The sequence below is a fragment of the Dipodomys spectabilis genome, unplaced genomic scaffold (assembly GCF_019054845.1).
Source record: "Dipodomys spectabilis isolate Male_0828 unplaced genomic scaffold, ASM1905484v1 ptg000481l, whole genome shotgun sequence".
NCBI classification, from domain to species: Eukaryota; Metazoa; Chordata; class Mammalia; order Rodentia; family Heteromyidae; genus Dipodomys; species Dipodomys spectabilis.
Window position 1 is genome coordinate 2,723,746 of NW_024871158.1, and position 20,774 is coordinate 2,744,519.

The following is a 20,774-nucleotide window of genomic DNA, read 5'->3' on the forward strand; positions in this document are numbered from 1 at the left end:
AAAGAAAGGTTGGACAAATGGGATTGCTTGTAATTGCAGAGCTTCTGCATGGCAAAGGACATAGCTAGCAGGATCAATAGAAAGCCCACCGAATCGGAGAGGATCTTCACTAGCCATACAACTGAAAAGGGTTTCATATCTAAAACAGACCTGGAAATAAAAAAATTAAATCCCCCAACAACAAATACTCAAAGAAAATACTGCCCAATAAATAAGTGGGCTAAAGACATAAAGAGAAACTTCTCTGAAGAGGGAAGGAGAGTGACGAATAAAGACATGCGGAAATGCTCAACCTCCCTAGCCATAAAAGAAATGCAAATCAATCAACACTGAGATATCACCTCACCCAAGTTAGAATGGCTATAATCAAGAACTCTAATAACAACAGATGCTGGAGGGAATGTGGACAGAAGGGAACCTTACTTCATTGTTAGTGAGAGTGTAATCTTTTTCAACCACTTTGGAAAGTAGTATGGAGGTTCCTCCAAAGACTCCACATAGACCTCCCATATGACCCAACAATCCCACTTTTGGGCATTTACCCAAATGATCACAAATAAGACCATACTAAAGCTACCACACAGATATATTTATTGCAGCATTACCATAGCTAAGATATGGAACCAACCCAGATGTTGCTCATTAGATGAATGGATCAAGAAAATGTTGTATATATAACACAGTGGAATTCTATGTCTCTATATGAAAGAATGATATTGCCCCATTTGTTAGGAAATGGAAAACTTGGAAAAAATTATATTAAGTGAACTAAGCCAGGCACAAAGAAACATAGGTCCCATGGTTTCCCTTATTAGCAATTACTAGTGTATGTCTGAGACATGCAGAAATTGTTAGATAAGTTGATGTTAGGTGAAGTGAACCCCATGATAAGAATTCAATTTTTTTTCTTTTCTGTAATTATTTCTAACATATTTATAAGATGACTTCTTTGTTACTTTTTATGTCCCTCCCGCATGGTATAACCCCTGTTTTCGCTGTATTTGATGTTGGTATAATTTGTGGAGGGGAAGGGGAAAAATTTTTTAAATAGGGATACAGGTGGATCCATTGCAACAATGAGATATACAAGACATTATGTCGAAAAACAAATTTTACAACTTTGGTTGGGGGAAAGGGGAGGGGGAAATGGGACGTAAGGGGGTTGAGATGGGAAGGAATAGTAAGGAGAAACAAAGGAGTATGCAAAAATGCTTGATAAGAAATGTACTCATTACCTTGCCCATTTAATTGTAACCTCTCTGTCTGTTATTTTCACACTTTAAAAAAAACACAAAAAACCATAAAATATAAAGCGATTTTGATAAAACCTAAAAATGAATCAGAATAAATTATCAATGCAAAAACAATCCTTACAGAAGCAAACTCTCAGAGATATTACATGACTTTGAAAAGGATAAAGTGGCTGAATTTAATATAAATTTAGAAGTATGACCATTCAAAAATATAAAAAGATATTCTTTATTTCATTATATAACACAAAACAGAAAGTAAATGTTGTTTAGATGATTTTTTAAAACACAGTCTCTCAGGTGCTGGGAGGGTGGTTCAGTGTAGAGTGCTTGCCTTGCATGCATGAGGTCCTGGGTTTGATTCCTCAGCACCACATAAGCAGAAAAAGATGGAAGAGATGCTGTGACTCAAGTAGTACCACTAGCCTTGAGCTGAAGAGCTGAGAGACAGCACCCAGGACCCAGAGTTCAAGCCCCAAAACCAACAAAAACAAAACAAAACACAGTCTCTCACTTTTGTGTGCTCAACATTGTAACACTAGTGCTTCAGTCTAGGGCTAAGATTTTAGGTGTGGACATTTATCAACACTCCTGATTCAGATTCTAATTGATAAAATTTTAATCATTTTTGTTCTTATTAATTTTGCTCTTTGTAAATTCACATATACCTATAAAAAACAGTTTGGCCATCCCAATAACATTCTCAAAGTACTTCCTAATGATGACTTATAAAAAGTTGTTTTATATTACAACAAGGAAAACAATACTACAAATAAGGAAAACCAATACATAAATATTAATGATTAATAAAATAAAAAAAACAATTACCGCTGTTTCCAGTATTTGAAATGTACTACATATTCGATTTATTATTTTCTCATATTGCTGTACATTTAAAACTGCCTAAGTCTATGATGTTCAACAAGAATTTTATAGGCTATGAGTAGCCTTTAAAGATTATTATTATTATTATTAAGATTATTATTTATGGTTCATCTCATCATTTGTATATGGCTTATACCATCATTTGTTCCTCACTAACATATAAAGTAAAGAAACCTTTAAATTTTAACAGAAACTGTGCAGTTAATGTCTTAAATCTGCTTCTTTACACAAACACTTTGCAACTTCTCATTAGTAAAGTTTCTATAAACTCTGAAATGTACATATTTAGTAGTATGTACCATGAATCTTAAATGCTTTATGAAAAAGTTTTACAACCTGCTAAATAGTCTTAATTTTGGCATATATGAGCAAATTCCCAAAATTAAACATATTTAAAACATTAAAACTTTTAACAAACCTTAACACTTTCTATAGTGTTCATAATGGCAGGTTCCTTGTACAGAATAATTGAATTCCTCCTCCTACACATCTGTTGAACAACAAATATCTGGTATTATTTTGTTTTTGACATGACAAACTTGACTTTATTCTTAAATGTGTTCTTTTGTAAGAAATACATGGTTCTAAAATTTCACGACAATTCTTTTTTTTTTTTTTTTTGTCGGTTGTGGGGCTTGAACTCTGGGCCTGGGCGCTGTCCCTCAGCTCTTCAGCTCAAGGCGAGCGCTCTACCACTTGAGCTACAGCGCCACTTCCGGTTTTCTGGTGGTTTATTGGAGATAGGAGTCTCACGGTCTCTCCTGCCCGGGCTGGCTTTGAACCGCGATCCTCAGATCTCAGCCTCCTGAGTAGTCTCAGCCTCCTGAGTAGCTAGGGTTACAGACGTGAGCCACCAGCGCCCGGCTTCACGACAATTCTTTTGAATTTAATTTTTGTGGAATTGTCTAGTTTAAGAAAATCAATTACACTTTATGTATAAAAAATGTTCTGTGCTCAATTCAGTAGCACATACACTAACATTGGAACAATAAAGAGAAGAATAGCCCCTGACTGAGGATGACACTCAACTTCGTGAAGCATTCTAGATTTTTAAAAGAACAGATGCTGGAGGGGATGTGGACAGAAGGGAACCTTAATGCATTGTTGTTGGGAGTTTAAACTTGTTCGAAGACTTTGGAAAGTAGTATGGCGGTTCCTCAAAAGACTACAATAGAGCGCCCCTAAGTCCCAGCAATCCCATTTTGATCACAAACAAGACCATACTAAAACTACCAGCAAAACTGTGTTCATTGCAGCATTATTTACCAAAGCTAAGATACAGAACAGAACCCGAGGCCCCACAGTAAACGAATGGATCAAGAAAATGTGTGTGTGTGTGTGTGTGTGTGTGTGTGTGTGTGTGTGTGTGTGGGTGTGGGTGTGTGTGTACTGGAATTCTATGCCTCCATCAGAAAGAATGACATCACCCAGTTTGTTAGGAAATGGAAAGACATGGAAAAAATTATATTAAGTGAATTAAGCCAGGCCCAAAGAAAGATAGGTCCCATGGTTTCCTTAATTGCAATAACTAGTATGTGTCTGCTACAAGCAGAAAACATCAAATAAGTTGATGTTAGGCAAAATGAACCCCAAGATAAGGATTCAAATGGTTTTTATTTCTTGCGATTGTTTCTAAGATATTTATAAGATGAATTCTTTGTTGCTTTGTATGTTCCTCCTGCAAGCTAAAGCCCCTGTTTTCACTGTATTTGATGTTGGTATACTTTGTCCAGTGGAAGGGAAACACAAATTGTTTTAAAAGGGATGCAGGTGGACCCATTGCAACAATGAGATGAACAAGTCGTTATGTCAAAAAATGATTTTGGCCGGGTGTTGAGGGATGTGGACAGTGGGGGGGGGGTTGAGGGGGAGGGGTTGGTAGGTGTGGGGGGTGGGAGATGGGCAGGGATGGGAAGGGGAAACAAAGCAGGAGCAAGTGGACCCATTGCAACAATGAGATGTACAAGTTATTATGTCAAAAAATGAACTTTACTACTTTGGGGGGAGGAGGACAGGGTGGGGAAAGTGGGGGAGTGTGGGAAGGGATGGGAAGGGGAAACAAAGGGGAGGCAACAATGCTTGATAAGAAATCTTGCCCATGTAATTGTAACTCCTCTGTCAGTATTCTCACAATAAAAAAAATGTACTCAATAACTCACGCATGTAATTGTAACCCCTCTGTATGGCATTTTCACAATATAAAAAAAAAAGAAACATAGGTCCTGTGGTATCCCTTATTTGCAAAAACTAATGCATATCCGGGATAAGCAAAGAAGGTATGGTAAGGCAGAAAAAAGGAGTAGGCAACAATGCTTGATAAGAAATGTACTCATTACATTTTCCATGTAATTGTAACTCCTCTGTATGGTATTTGCACAATTTAAAAAAAAAAGGTCAAAAGCATGTGCATATGACTAGATAAGATGATGTTAAGGTAAATGAACCCCATGATAAGGACAAAAGTGGTGTTTTATTTCTTCCTGTGGTTTCTAATATATTTATAATGTACGATGTGATTTTTTATATGTGCATCCCCCACAGTTAAACCCCTGTTTTCACTGTATCTGATGTTGGTGCACCTCCATCTTGTATATACACTTCTCTAATTTGGGGATGGAAAGGGAAAAAATAAAATGGTTAAATAAGGATACAATATGACCCATTGCAACAATGTGACACACAAGACAGTATGTTGAAAAACGAACTTTACAATTTAGGAGGGTGGGGGAGGGGAGTGTCCTTGTGGAGGTGGGAGGGAAGGGATGGCGGGGGAAAACAAAGGAGGAGGAAACAATGCTTGATAGGAAATGAACTATTAATTTTTCATGTAACTGTAACCACTCTGTACAGTACTTTTACAATAAAAAATATAAAAATGTTATGGGATGGAAGAGAATATTTCCCCTATTTTACCCATATAATATCATTAACAAAGAAATTAATGCAAAACACTGATATGCAGATATTTTGAATAAATGTGTGTTTGTGTATGTGTGTGTGTGCGCATGCCTGCGCATTTTGGTTCTCAGAGTTTGAATTCAGTGCATCAAGGTCCCGCTAGGCCATTCCTCTCTAGATTGATGAGCTACTATATAAGCTACATCTCCATTCTTGGCTCTTTGCTAGTTCATTAATTTTTTTAATATTTTTGTTATTCTTTTATTGTGAACATACTGTACAGAGGGGTTACAATTACATGGGCAAGATAATGAGTACATTTCTTATCAAGCATTGCAGCCTCCTCCTTTGTTTACCCTTCACATCCCTTCCCAGCCTCCCCTCGCCCCCCCCACCCCATCCTCCCCCCCACACCAAAGTTGTAAAGTTCATTTTCAACATGACAACTTGTACCTCATTGTTGCAACGTGTCCACCTGTATCCTTAAACGACTTGTTTTTCCCCTTCTCCTCCACAAATTATACTGACATCAAATATAGTGAAAGCAGGGGTTATACTTTGGGGGTGGGATATACAAAGCAACAAAGAAATAATTTTATAAATGTGTTAGAAAAAAATTCATGAAAGAAAAAAACATTTAAATACATATGTAAGGGTTCATTTTCCTAACATCACATTATCTGACCTTTTCTGCTTGACTCATACATATACTAGATATTGCAAATAAGGGAAACCATGGGACCTATGTTTCTTTGGGCTTGGCTTACTTCACTTAATATAATTTTTTCCAAATCTTTCCATTTCCTAACAAATGGGGCAATGTCATTCTTTCTGATGGAGGCATAGAATTCCATTGTAATTTTTTAAAAATAATCTCATGAATATTTTTTGTCCTGATTGGCTTCCAAAGGTTATCCACAGATCTCAGGTTCCTGAGCAGATACCCGAGTAGACAGGATTACAGGTGTGACCAACCAGCACAAGGCTTTCAGAATAATTTAAAAAGTAGAAGAAAATTTACTTCATGGAGGCTTGTTTATCATCTCCCGCTTTTAAAGCATTTTGGAGTGATTATATGTGAATTTATTTCATTTTTGGATTCTTAAAAGACAGTAAGTGATGGTATTTAAACGTTTTAATCTTTTTTTTTTTAATTGGTCATGCGGCATGAACTCTGGGCTTGGGCGCTCTCCCTTTGCCTTTCAGCTGAAAGTGAGTGCTCTACCCCTTGAGCCACAGTGCCACTTCTGCTTTCCTAGTAGTTTATTGGAGATAAGAGTCTCACAGACTTTCCAGCCTGGGCTTGCTTTGAAGCACATTCCTCAGATCTCAGCTTCCTCTGTAGCCAGGATTATAGGTGTGAGCCACCAGCTACCAGCTAGTTTTAGTACTTTTTTTTTAAATATTTTTTTGGGGTCTGTTCGTGGGGCCTGAACTCTGGGCCTGGGCACTGTCCCTCAGCTCTTCAGCTCAAGGCTAGTGCTCTACCACTTGAGCCACAGCGCCACTTCCGCCTTTTTTCTTTTTTGCTTATGTGGTGCTGAGGAATAGAACCCAGGGCCTCATGCATGCAAGGCAAGCGCACTACCACTGAGCTACCTTCCCAGCCCTTTAGTACTTTTTAAAATGTATACTGGAACTGTGGAACACAAGAAATTTGTCTCTCTTTAGACCTCAATTTATGAGCTCAGCTCTGAGCATGATAACCCAATGTCACCAACACTGTGTTGAAGACAAAATGTGACAGAAAACAATTACCGTGGGCAATAATTGCTATGCTATTATTTCTTGGACAGCATGAATATTGAGTTGAGAGAGTAAGGGAATGGAGAGGATTTTACCTACTTTTTTATTGCTTACTTTTTGAAATTTTGAATCATTTCCTTCCCCACTGTGTGTCTTTGGGCCATGCACTTAGTGCCTTTAATTACAATATTTCCTAACACTAAAATGGTAATAATATTAGAATTATAGCACATGTTTTCTTAAGAATTAAGAGAAAAAAAAACTTGTGAAATACTTAACATAAACTTCTAGGAATAACAATTACAATTACATGGGCAAGGTAATGAGTATATTTCTTATCAAGCATTGTTGCCTCCTTCTTTGCTTCTTGTTCCTATCCCTTCCCATCTCCTCCCACACTCCCCATCCCACCAACTCTACCCCCCCACCAAAGATGTAAAGTTCATTTTTCGACATAAGGACTTGTACATCTCATTATTACAATGAGTCCACCTGCATCCCTATTTAAATGATTTTTTTCCCTTCCCCTCCACAAGTTATACCAACAACAAATACAGTGAAAGCATGGGTTATACCATGGGGGATGGACATACAAATCAACAAAGAAATCATCTTATAAATGTTTGAAACAATTGCAATAAAGGAAAATAAACAGTTGAATCTTTATCTTGGGGTTCATTTCACCTAACATCAACTTATCTGACCTTTTCTGCTTGTCTCAGACATATACTAGTTTTTGCAAATAAGAGGAACCATGGGACCTATTACCTATGTTTTTGGGGGCCTGGCTTAATTCACTTAATATAATTTTTTCTAAGTCTTTCCATTTCCTAACAAATGGGGCAATGTCATTCTTTCTGATGGAGGCATAGAATTCCATTTTATATATATCACATTTTCTTCATCCTTTTATCTAGTGAGGGACATCTGGGTTTGTTTCATATTTTAGCCATGATAAATAATGCTTCAATAAACATAGTTGTGCTGGTAATGGACAAGAGTCTCATATCTAAAATATACCTGGAACTCAAAAAAATTAAATCCCCAACGACAAATCCTCAAACAAACAACTGCCCAATAAATAAGTGAGCTAAAGACTTAGAAACTTTTCTGAAGAGGAAAAAAGTATGGCCAATAGACACATGAAGAAATGCTCTATCTCTCTAGCCATAAAAGAAATGCAAATAAAAACAACATTGAGATACCATATCACCCCAGTTAGAATGGGTATAGTCATGAACTCTAAAAACAACAGATGCTGGTGGGGATGTGGACAGAATGGAACCTTAATGCATTATTGTTGGGAGTGTAAACTTGTTCAACAACTTTGGAAAGTAGTATGGAGTTTCCTCCAAAGACTCTACATAGAGCTCCTCTATGATCCAACAATACCACTTTGGGGCATTTACCCAAATGATCACAAACTAGCCAGCAGTTTTTTTTTTAAATATTAAATAGAATGCAATCAGTATTACAAAAGCCATTACATGTAATGAGAAACCAGAAGGCATGTTCTCTATTGACCATGCTCTGCTTCAAAGTCAGCCAGGTGGATAACTTCTCATGCTGTAAATCAAACTGATTTTATTATGTCTTGACAGTATAAAAACATCAGGGACAGAATAATGAAGGAATGTTGTAGACTGAAGTGAAGTCCATATGAAAATGTGCAAAACTGATGAAAACATAAAAGTCTCTGAGTAGTATATTGTGTTTTACATCATTTAAGTTAAATTTCAAAAATAGGGAAGACCTAGAGGAATGAATTCTCTTTTTTATAGCCAATCAAAGGTCCTTAGAAGATTGAATTCTTTCCTTATTCTTGTAGAGGCATCATCAGATGAGAGGAACTCTATTGTTTTTGTGCTTCTTTCCATTTATACTTCAGTTTGAAATCTGAACTACATGAGACTGAAAGAAACCTAGAAAAATTAGACACGCAGGCTTTGGAAAGAGTCATGAACGAAAAATAAATAAAATACATATAGCCTTGTAAAAGGTCTAGCTAAATTTATTTATATAGTCTTAAGTGTAAACAAAAAATGATTTAAACAATATAATATTACTGAAAATTGAAAAATGTTAGGAGTTGCTTAATTTTTTTCTTTCTACTATATTGAATTAAGTATTGATTTTGTATAGAGAGATTAAAGATGAGATTAACACGAAATGATTAAAAATGGACAAAAGTTCTGAATAGACACGTTTCCAAAAAGTCCTGAAAAGGGCCAGTGTGTTTACAAAGTTGTGCTTAATACCACTTCTATGCTAGATTAATGCTTTGTGAACAGAAGTCATTATAGAAATGCAATTGAAAATTACTATGATACTACTTCAGAACTATAATAACTCTTATAAAAAAAAATCAAAGGAACCAGGTGTGGTGAAAAGGCTTATAATTCCAAGCATTTAGCAGTTTGGAGTAAGAGGATTTGCGTCTAAGGCCAGTCTGGGGTTCTGCACATTGTAAAACCCTGCCCTTAAAAAACTCAAAATGTAATAATGTTGGTGAGAGTGTGAGAAAAGGAAATTTTCTACTCTCTTGGTCAAAATACAGGTTAGTATTCTCATTGTAGAAAGTAATTTGCAGTTTTCTAAAGAAATGCAAAGTTGAAATACCATCTGACACACCAATCATTTGATTATTTCTCTCTGGGTAACTCGAAAATATATCTGTAGTTGTTTGTTATTCACATTGTTCACAACAGCCGCCCAGATATAAATAGAAGTTAAGTGTTCAACAACAGACTAATAAAGCAACTGTGGTGCATGCACAAATATATTTTTCTGTTTCATCTTTAAAATAGCAAGAGATTTCTCCAATTAGGCATAACTTACAATGACCTGAAAGATGTACTCTAAATGAAGAAAAATGTTGTCTTCTGATATTTGTAAAGCTACACACACACACACACACACACACACATACATACACACACACACCAAACTCAATCATTATGAGAGAAATTTTTTTTAAAGTAAAGCAAACTGGAATTGCTGGGGCATTTAGGTCACAATGTAGAAGATAGTAAATATACAGGATGACCAAGTATACAATTTTAATGTACAACATGAGGATACAGAGGACAACACTGGCCTAAGATAGGAATGAAACTAAAGAGTAGGAGTTGTTCTTCCTAGTAGGGGCTGCTCTTTTAGATGTTCTTCCTTCAGTAATCGATGACATGAACGTAATTCTTTAAATATACCTGCCTGTTTGCAGAAATAACAAACAAGGTAGCAATAATGTTGTATGCTCAACATAGAACAAAATGTCAAATTTAAATACATGAGATTATCCTAGATGTAAACTAATAATTCCAAATAAGGGAAACCATGGGACCTATGTTTCTTTAAGTCTGGCTTACATAACTTAATATGATTTTTTCCCAAGATCTTCCATATCACTACAAATGAGGTGGTATCATTCTTTCTGATGGAAGCATAGTATTCAATGTGTGTGTGTGTGTGTGTGTGTGTGTGTGTGTGTGTGTGTGTGTGTGTGTGTGTGATATTCTCTTGATCCTTGATCTACTGAGGAGCATCTGGGTTGATTCCTTATCCTAGCTATGATAAATAATACTGTGATAAACATAATTGTTCTGCTAACTTTAGTGTGATCTTGTTTGTGATCACTTGGGTAAATGCCAAGAAGTGGAATTACTGTGTAATAGGGGAGCATTATTGTGTACATCAAGGATAATCTTAGTAGATGAGATGAATAGCTCAATAGCTACGTACATATGAGGGTGTATGGTGATTCCAAGGGAAATGATCTCCAAGATATGTTATTTCTTGTTGTTCTAAATGTAATATGTGATTTCTTTTTATCCTTTTGTGTTTTCCACACCTATGGCTTATCCTCTGTAGTAACTGTATTTGATTTTGATACCCTGGATATTGTAAATATGTTGATCCGAACTAGTTAAGGGAAAGGGAAAAAGCAAAATGGTGAGACAAAGGACAAAAGGGGGAACTTATGCAACAGTGATACTCACAAGACAATACGTTGGAAATAGTCTTGGGGGGTCATTGGGATGGAAGAGGGAGAAAAATGGGGGAAGGGATAACAAGTTATAAAAGAAATGAATTCATTATCTTACTTATGTAACTATGACCCCTCTGTACATTAACTTTACAATAAAATTTAAATATAAAATATAAAATACATGATAGCAAGCAGCAATACAGGACATGTGAGTGGGGAAATACTGTACTATACAAAGAAGAGTAAAACAGCTGTGAAGAGCAGTAATTTGACTTTAACATAGGAAGTAATAAACTAGCATGCAGATTTTCAGCCTCATGTCAGTCACTAAAAAGGGAAAATAAAATGTACAATCAGTAAACCAATAGAGATAAAATAGAAAACTAAACAATTAAGGTAAACAGATGACTTGGACCAAGAATAAAAAATGACACAATTAGTAAACAATAACAAGCTGGTAAGTTATAAAATATTACTAATAATTCTAGTAATGTTTTCTTAACCTCACAACTTGTTGGAACTATACTTCAAATCACAGTTTAATAGTATATCGTTTTAAAATTAGGTTACTTCTTATTGATTTCTTAATATTGAATGTTTAATATATAATTTTAATTTCAGTAGCTATAGAAAAGAAAGTGAAACTAAGTTTAATAATATATAGCATGAATTGTAAAATTGAGAAGCATTAGAATTTAAATGAATAACATCATTATTGTTTCATTTCTGTGAATTAATGTAATAATTCAAAGTGTTTTCTACTTCGCACTCATCTTAACATCAAATAATAAATTATTGCACATGACTTGGTATTAGGTGGAAGGGTTCAGCACTGTGGTAATATTCACACCACACAGTACAGCAGAGTTTGACTCCTCTCATCTAGCTTAAATTGTGGAAATTTGATTTCTACATGCATGTTAAATTCTTGCCAAGGTGACATCTATAAAATTATAAACAATTATGTATATGAAGAGTGTTTCCGATGATACTTAAAAGTCACATTCATTAATTAAATTTTATTGTTTTCTACCAAATAAATATTTATAGAGAGACTGAATTTCTGAGTTGAGGATTATTTTATATCCCCGCCATTGTTTCTATAGTTGGACTTAATTTTCCATAAAGGGATAAGTGTATTTTATTGGATATATGAAGGTAAACTGAATGTTTATTCTATCAATATTTTGCCACTTGTTTAATCTCGTTTAAATTATCCATGTGTTTGAAGTAATGAAAATAACAACAGATATAAAAAAGATAAATCAGTGTGTAGTAGATAAGTATTTTCACCTTTATTTTGATAGTTGGTCCTCTTTTACACTACAGAATATTATAAGGAAAATGTGCTCAAGGCTGACCACAACCGCAGAATATTATAGTTTGGTCTATCATAAGAGAAGGAAGGAAGGGGTACCTTCCTTCCAAAAGTCTGCTCCCAGGGATGTGATCTGTTTTATGTTGGTGACTTGGAAATGAACATTTTTTACAGTCAACCTTGAAAAGCCATCTTGATAGACCATTTATTAAGTGGTTACATTGGATTATCCATGGCATTGCAAGGATGCAGGATTGCCTCATTTTGAGACAATTAAAACAGGAATTTATTCAGCTGTTCTTTGTATCTTTAGGAAAAAAACCATTGACTACAGGCCTGGGGATCAAAGGGGTCCAGAGAAGCTACTACCGTGAATAGTAATCCTAGGCCTCTAAAAACAAAACAAAACAAAACTCCAGCAGGAACAGCAACTCAGGGCAACTATCACAGCCTACATGAAGTCAGGCAAAATACGGAAGCTGAGAGTCATTTATCTGATAACTAATATATTTTTATGAGGCAGAATGAAATAAGACTTCAGAGAGAGGGTCAAAAGACTGATCAGAGAGACTAAAATTAGTCACAAGAAGATTGGAAAATACAATTCCTTGTACAGCAAATAAATCTTAGAAAGCCTGTGCATATAAGAACAAGACAGCAGACCAAATTCCAGATATGTGCATTCTCTTAGAGGTCAGCTTAATGAATTATCAATGGAAATCTTTGCATTCTTAAATATTTGACCACATGTAGGAGAAGGCCAATTGCTGAAGAGAAAGAAAACGTCATCACTCAGTTACGAGGTCCAATATCACATTAGGAAGGAATCAAGCACAGATTTGTAATAAAAAGAGAAAAAATATTCCAAATGAGGGTTTCATTTGTTTTGATGTAACAGTTGCTGATTTATGTGTTAGCAAATACCATACAATTGATCCATTCCCACAGCTGAGTTGATATTTACTGCAGTATTCCCACATGAAGGAAAAGAGAAAATTTACAAATGTCTGATGAAATGAGTTGAGGGTGAAGTGTTCTAATAGTGATATCTGAGGTTTAGACATAGATGAAGAGGGGGATTTTCTTTTTTAAAAATCCCCCATTTTTAGCCTGGTGCCAGAGGCTCACAGCTGTAATCCTAGCTACTCAGGAAGCTGAGAACTGAGGACTGCTTTTCAAAGTCAGCCTGGCAGGAAAGTCCCTGAGACTCTTATCTCCATTTGAGTTGAAGAGCTCAGAGACAGTACACAAGCCCAGACTTAAAGCCCCTCGACCAAGACCAAAAAAAATCTCCCTTTTGTTGGACTGCCTACATCTTTTCCTAACATTCAACAAAGAAGCCATTTTATCACCCACAACATTTAAATCCTGTCCTAGCTACTGCAAATAGAATGGTTTGTTATCTTATGTCAAAAAGTTCATATTTTCGGGATCCAATACCAGCAGTGGTAACATTTTTTTCCAGGCCTTGAACTCTAGGCCCGGGCCCTGAACATGTTTATGCTTGTAGCGTTAATGTGAGCTTGTTTATTTATTGGATTACTGCCCATGAGGGGAATTAAGGGGTCATAAGAGAGATCTATGTTTAGTCTTTTGAGGAAACTCCATACTGCATTCCAGAGAAGTGGAACAAGTTTAACTTCCCACCAACAGTGTAATAGAATTCCCAATTGGAGACGGGTGCTGGTGGCTCACACTTGTAATCCTTATTACTCAGGAGGCTGAGATCTGAGGATCATGGTTCAAAGCCAGCCCAGGGAGGTTACCAATTGGCTACACCCACGGCAGCATTTGCTATTATTAGTTTTCTTGATAATGGCCATTCTAACTGGGAAGGGGTAGAATCTGTCTTTTTTACTTGTAGATTTGTAGGCACCTTCTAGCTACCATAAATGAATGAATCCATGAAACCTGTATTTTTCTGCGTCTGCATTCCTTTCTCTTAGCATAATTTTCCCAAGCCTTTCATTTTCCTTAAGACTGGTGAAAAGTCATCCTTTCTAATGGGTGAATAGAATTCCATTGTGTGTTTGTGTGTGTGTGTGTGTGTGTGTGTGTGTGTGTGTGTGTAAGATGACTATAGGCCCATGAGTTCATTTCTAAGCCTACTTTTTCATCTGTAATTCTCTAATTTCATATTAAATTTGGATTGCTTTCTCTACTGCATTGAGGAATATTGTTGGGATTTTGATGGGTAGTGCATTGTCAATTGTTTGGGGGCAGAAGTGCAGTTTTCACAATGTTATTTGTGAAAGCATTGAAAGATTTTGCATTTCCTTGAATCTCCTTCAGTTTCCCTTTTTATATTTTAAAATTTTCACAGTAGAGGTCCTTCACATTTTTGGTTAAATTAATTCCTAGTTTTGTTGTTGTTGTTTTGTTTTGTTTAGATTTGAGTTGATTTTGAGGCTAATACATATGAGGTTATTTTTTGGATTTCAACCTGGATGTTCCCATTGTTGGTAACAAAGAAAGACTACTGATTCTTGAGGGTTTTATACCCTTGCTACATTACTAAAGGTTAGCAACACCTTTACTAACTTGAGGAAGGTAGGTATAGGGTCTCTAAATACAGGATCATTTCATCTGTACAAAGGGATCGTTTTACTTCTTCCTTATTTGGATCCCCGTTATGTTTTTCTCTTGCCTATTGCTCTTGCTAGAATGTCCACTACTATATGGAAGAGTAGTAGAGAGAGTGGACATCCTTGTTTCATTCCAGATTTTATTTTATTATTTTTTGAGTTTGCAAAATCTGGTTTAATTCAAACTGAGGAGCACATTGTGAAAATACATATGCATAAAATCTAATAAATGCTAGATAAACAACATATTACTTTACAATAGAATAACCACAAATTTGAAGGCTCAAATTGAGTCTGTCAGTTGTAAATACAATTTTATATTTGGCTCAAATGGCTATTGAATTTCAAATGGTGCCAAGTTCCTCCAAAGCACCTCTTGACCCCCTCAGCCTTGGGCAGAGTTTCACCACAGTCTCAGTCGAAATCCCAGTCATCCCATCAACTCTTGGGGCCAATGGAGTCATTGGTACCCAAACACAACTGGAGGCCAGGAATTTCCAGTGGCCAAAAGTTACTGCACAGAGAACTCCATTCTAAGCCAGACTCATGGCTAAGAAGGTGTGAGATTAGCCCTTTAAACAGTGGTGTAGCATTAACCTGGTCTATGTTAAGAAATAGCTCCTTAGTGAGAATGTACTAATTACTGGTTATCACACCAACAGAAAAAGACAACATGGGAGCTTGACATTTCACATGAAAGACTAGCATTAACTGGGTCTGGCTTCACTCATGTACAGTGATTATTTTATTTTAGACCTAAGAGAAAATGAGCTCATAGCAGTCATTTCTTCACATAAGATTTGTGTAGCATTAAAATTGTTTAACGCTAATGATGAGGCCATGCAGGTAAAAAATGTGTGATTCTCTTCTGCCAAAACAGAATCACCCCATTTCGACTCCTGTCCAGTTTCCAAAATATATATACATATATATATATATTTTTATATATATATATATGTATGTGTGTATATATATATATATGTGTGTATATATATATATATATACATACATGCATACACCTTTGTTATTGCACATCTTTCACGCAAATCTGTGTATGTATTTTATATAATATATATTTAAATACATTACACATAAAAAGACTACGGCACTTTACAGAATACATGTTTAACAAAGATCATTCATTACACCACAAATGTTTGAAATGATCCAAAACCCTTAAATCATTTAATGTAACATTGTGAATTAAAACACAGGTTTAAAGCATCCACAGACTCCAAGACAAATATTTCTGCTTTAGAGTTTATTGAGAAGCCCAGCTTATCACAAATCTTTAAGCAACAGATGCAAGAAAAATTAATAAGACTTTTCTGGTATTAGCAATTGTTTTATTAGAAAAATAGTTGTGGGTCAAGTGGTTTTTAAAGAGCTGTGTAGAAGAGTTTTAGTCTAGACTTCATTCCAGATTTTAATGTCTTCATGTGTCCACTGTTAGGTACATTCTTTGTCAAATGCATACTCTGTATAATATTGAGGAAAGTTGCATGCATTCCTAGCTTCTCAGACCTTTTAATCATATAGGGGTATTGGAGCTTATTAAAAGATTTCTAAATCCATATAAAGATCATGTGGTTCTTGTCCCTGCTTCTGCTGATGGCTTGTGTTACATTTATTGACAAGTATGTTGAATCCAAATGTACCCTACGATGAATCCTGTTCATTATACCTCAAGCAGCACCATTGGTTGTTACTGGAAATAACGGTTACTGGATGTGGAAACTGATCCCAGGAGAGGAATGGAACATGGAGGAATGACAAAGTTCAAGTTAATATGTGATTTCCTTTTTACTGTACAAGAAAACAATCCCAAGGCTTGAAGGAAACTCTGTCCCTGACTTTTTCGAGTGTGTTATTTACTCATATAAAACTTTTCTGTAAACTTTTAGTTGAGTATTACAAAAAGAAATAATGTGTTATTTGAAGGCCAGCATAGAACAAAAAGAAATAACGTTGTTTTAAAAATGTTCTACTGCAAAGAAACAAAGACATGGAAATTTTAAAGTGCCTTATGCATGGATATTTCATTCCTGAGATGATCCTTTTGTTGCAGGAGTCAGTTATCAATTACTTAGTATGGTCCTGAGTTCTCCTTAGCAATAAGGATTCCAAAAAGCATGATCTAGTGAGTATGATCAACAAAAGGAGCCCCTTCTCTTAAAGGAGTATTCTTTTAAGGAGGGTCCCAAAGAAATATCTGTGTTGTTTTGGTTGCTTGTTTAGTTTGTGCTGGTTGTGGAACTTGAACCCTGAGGCTGGACCTTGTTCCTAAACAGTTGCATTTCCTGCCCACCTACCCCCAAAGCCAATACTCTACTGTTGAGCCAAAACTCTACTTCTGGATTTCGGGCGTTTAATTAAAGATAAGAGTTTGACAGACTCTCCTGCCTGGGTTGATTTTGAACTAAGCTAGTAAGAAAGCTATGTGATATCAGCTGTATAGACTTCTCTTTTGAAATAAGAAATATTAGATGAAGTTTATTGTAAAGCTAATATTTGACAATTTTTAAAAGAAGAGATTATGTCCAGCAAAAAAAGCCATAACTTAAATAATTCAGCAAAAGTAAGTACACTGAATCATTTTGGAATTATTTTTTCTGCTTGGAAAGATTATTGAACTTGTCGTTTCTTTTGTGGAAACTTAAAGTCACATTTCACTTTTTTTGTTGGTCGTGGGGATTGAACTCTGACCCTGGGCATTATTCCTCGGCTCTTCAACTCAAGTTGAGCACTCTACCACTTTAGCTCCAGCACCACTTCTGGGATTCTGGTGGTTAATTGAAGAAAAGGGTCTCGTGGACTTTCCTGACCAGGCTGGTTTTGAACCACAATCCTCTAGTCTCAATCTCCTGAGTAGCTAGCATTACAGGCATGAACCATCAGCACCTGGCTCATATTTGCATTTATGTGCACTTAATGACATTATGTAGACAAAGTATGGAAATTTGAAACAAATGATGACATTGCAGCTTTTCAGAAAAATTGAGGTAGCAATAAATATGTCCTCCTTTTCCATGTTGTTACATTAATGACTCATGGGACCCTTACATTAGCATCCTCTGCCATCTGTATAGTTGTATTTAGTATCAGGAAATGTTCATAGTGAAAAATAGAAAGACAGATTTTTAGAAAGCAAAGGAGATTGAGTAGGAAAGAACAGCACAGAAAGAGATACATTTATCACACAGATATTAAGAACTAGCCTAAGAGATTTAGACTGCTAAAGGCAATGAGGAATAAGCTTAGTTGATAAATAGTTCTTCAATAACCAAAAATGGTTCTCAAGAACAGTTTCTGGTACACCTTAGTTGCTATCATTTATTCCTTCCATCGAGTTATTCCTTCTATTCTGTCACAACTGTTAATTAGCCTCTGCGTTTTTGGTACTATGATTGACCAAAAAGATTTCCAAATGTCACTTAGACTCTCTGTGATTAGCAGTGACCACACAAAATCCTGGCATCAGTTGCTTTGACCTAATGACCAAAACTTTTTTTCAACAGAGTATGCTATTATAAGTAAAGCACATGAATAAGGGACTATTGTCAGGTGTCAGTATGGAAGGAGCAATTATATATTCAAAGTATGGTTTCTTTATTTTGCATTTGCTAACTAAATGTTTTTTTTTAATTGTGAAAATACTGTACAGAGGAGTTACAATTACATGTGGGCAAGATAATGAGTACATTTCTTATCAAGTATTGTGGCCTCCTCCTTTGTTTCCCCTTCCTATCCCTTACCATCCCTCCCATCTCTACCGCCTCCCCCCCCTGCCAAAATTGTAATGTTCGTTTTTCAACATAACGACTTGTACTTGTCGTTATTACAATGGGTCCATCTGTATCCCTATTTAAACGATTTGTTTTTTTTTTCCATTCCCCTCCACAAATTATACCAACATTAAATACAGTGAAAGCAGGGGTTATATCGTGTGTGGGGGGACATAAAAAGCAACAAAGAAATCATCTTATAAATATATTAGAAACAGTCACATGAATGAAAAAATATTTGAATATTTTTTTTATTGCCAGTCCAGGGGCTTAAACTCAGGGCTAGGGAATTATTCTGAGCTTTTTTTTTTTTTCTCAAGGCTAGCACTCTACCACTTGAGGCACAGCACCACTTCCAGTGTTTTTCTGTTTATGTGGTACTAGGGAATTGAACCCAGGGTTTCATGCATGCTAGGCAATCACCGTACCATGAAACCACATTCTCAGAATCCTAAATGAATTTCTTAAGAAGGCATGATATTTTGATTCTGTAACTATGTATCATAATTTTGGCCAGGTGCTAGAAAATGATGTAGAAAACAGTTCAATATGAGAAGTCCAGTAAGGCTGGATGGAAAATGAATAACCGTCATGGTCTAGCCAGGGTACAGAGGAGCTTATGTCATGGAGCTGTTTCAACAGGCTGAGCGAGACAGCTCCTGACCCACAGCCCACCTCCAGAATGAGAGGGCCACCATGGGTTCTAGCCACATGGAGACAATGGGCCACCTCCTCCAGCACACATTCAACCAGTTCATGTGAGAGAGAGGGAGAAAGAAAGTGAGAAATACACTTAAACCCTGTGCCGGTGGCTCAGAACTCTAATCCCAACTACACAGGAGTCTGAGAAATGAGGATCATGGTTCATAGCCAGCCCGGGAAGGAAAGTCTGTGAGACCCTTATCTCCAAAGATCCACCAGAAAACTGAAAGTGGTGCTGTGGGCTCAAGTGGTAGAGCGCTAGTCTTGAGCTGAGGAGCTCCTGAACAGCGCCAAGACCTAGAGTTCAAGCCCCATGACTGACAAGAAGTGGACTTCCCACTACAAAAAGTGGACTGAATAGCACCCATTTAACTAGGGAGCATGGTAGAGAAGTCAGGCCTAGCTTCCTGTGAACTTGAGGTCATAAGTAGGTCACCCAGCTTCTCCATGCTTTGTTTTCCCCAGTTGCAAAACTCAACACAGTGAAGGATACCCTTCCTCATGTGGATAGGGTAATGATGAAAGAGAGCCATGTTTTGTTGCATAATCCCACACCGGTTGACCCGTTAATAACAGGGGCCACCTGAACCCTTTCCAGGTATCTTCCTGTCATATGCTCACAGAATTGTCGAGAACATTACCTGAAGGCCACTCCCTCTGTGCCTAGCCATGTTTCAGAGATCTCTCTATATAAAACCCTTGTTTCCTCACAACTGTCCTGTGAAGAGACTGAGATCCAATGGTTGTGGCCCTACCCAGAGCTTTATCTGTGGTCAAGAATCGGCTGCCATGGACTAAGAGTTTGTGATATCCATCTAAACTGATGAGTGAGCATGGCTCTACATGTCTACCATCCCAACTACAGAGGACCAGGACTGGTGGAGCATACATGTCACAGATAGGAGGACCGCCTGAGCTCAGCCCAGCCTGAGCATATATTGTTTCTGAGAAATGCACAAGACAGAAAGGTGGCTCCTCAGAGCCAGGGAGAGGAAACAAGCAGGGGGTCTCAGAGGGGTTTCTGACCCGAGTTGGGAATGGTATTGGGGCGGCCACTCACCTGTGCTGCTGGGAGACACTGTTGGCAGCTGATCCAGGTAGAGCAAGCAGGGATGGCGGTGACATGGCAGACACATGGACCCAGAGCAGAGGACCAGGGGCAGGGACCAGGTCAGGGCCTTAGGCCCGCTGAGATTTGAAATCCAGCACCACAGGAAGGGGGGTAGGGGGGTGGGGCATGTCAATTTCTTACTATTCTCCAAAGTTACCTTGAGTCTCTTGCTCACCACTCAGCCACCTCTACCTTCCTTAACTGCTGGTAGTGGTGTACTAAAAGAGGGAATCCAGGTGCTACCAGGCATCATGGAATGTGGGCGTTGCCACCATTCTTGTATCCCATTGGTCAGAAAGAAACATGAAATAATGGGGGTGTGGCTAGAATCCTGTGATCCAATCAGCATGGGCAGAATCAAGTTGACAGGGCTCTCCCAGCCCTTTTCCCAGGGAACTCTGTCCCATTCAGTTGGGGACAAGAGGGAGACCGCTTTAGCTGGATGGCTGCACAGATTGTTGTTTATGTCTGTTTGTTACCAGTTCCGAACCTTGAACTCAGGATCT

At 37.0% G+C, this 20,774-nt stretch overlaps 1 non-coding gene across 1 annotated transcript; it reads left to right on the forward strand.

The window, feature by feature from the left end:
* The first annotated feature begins 3,085 nt into the window (after window positions 1-3,085).
* On the forward strand, window positions 3,086-3,187 carry LOC122098614. The gene has a single exon (XR_006145755.1). It is a non-coding gene; the product is annotated as a U6 spliceosomal RNA (small nuclear RNA).
* Window positions 3,188-20,774: the final 17,587 nt, after the last annotated feature.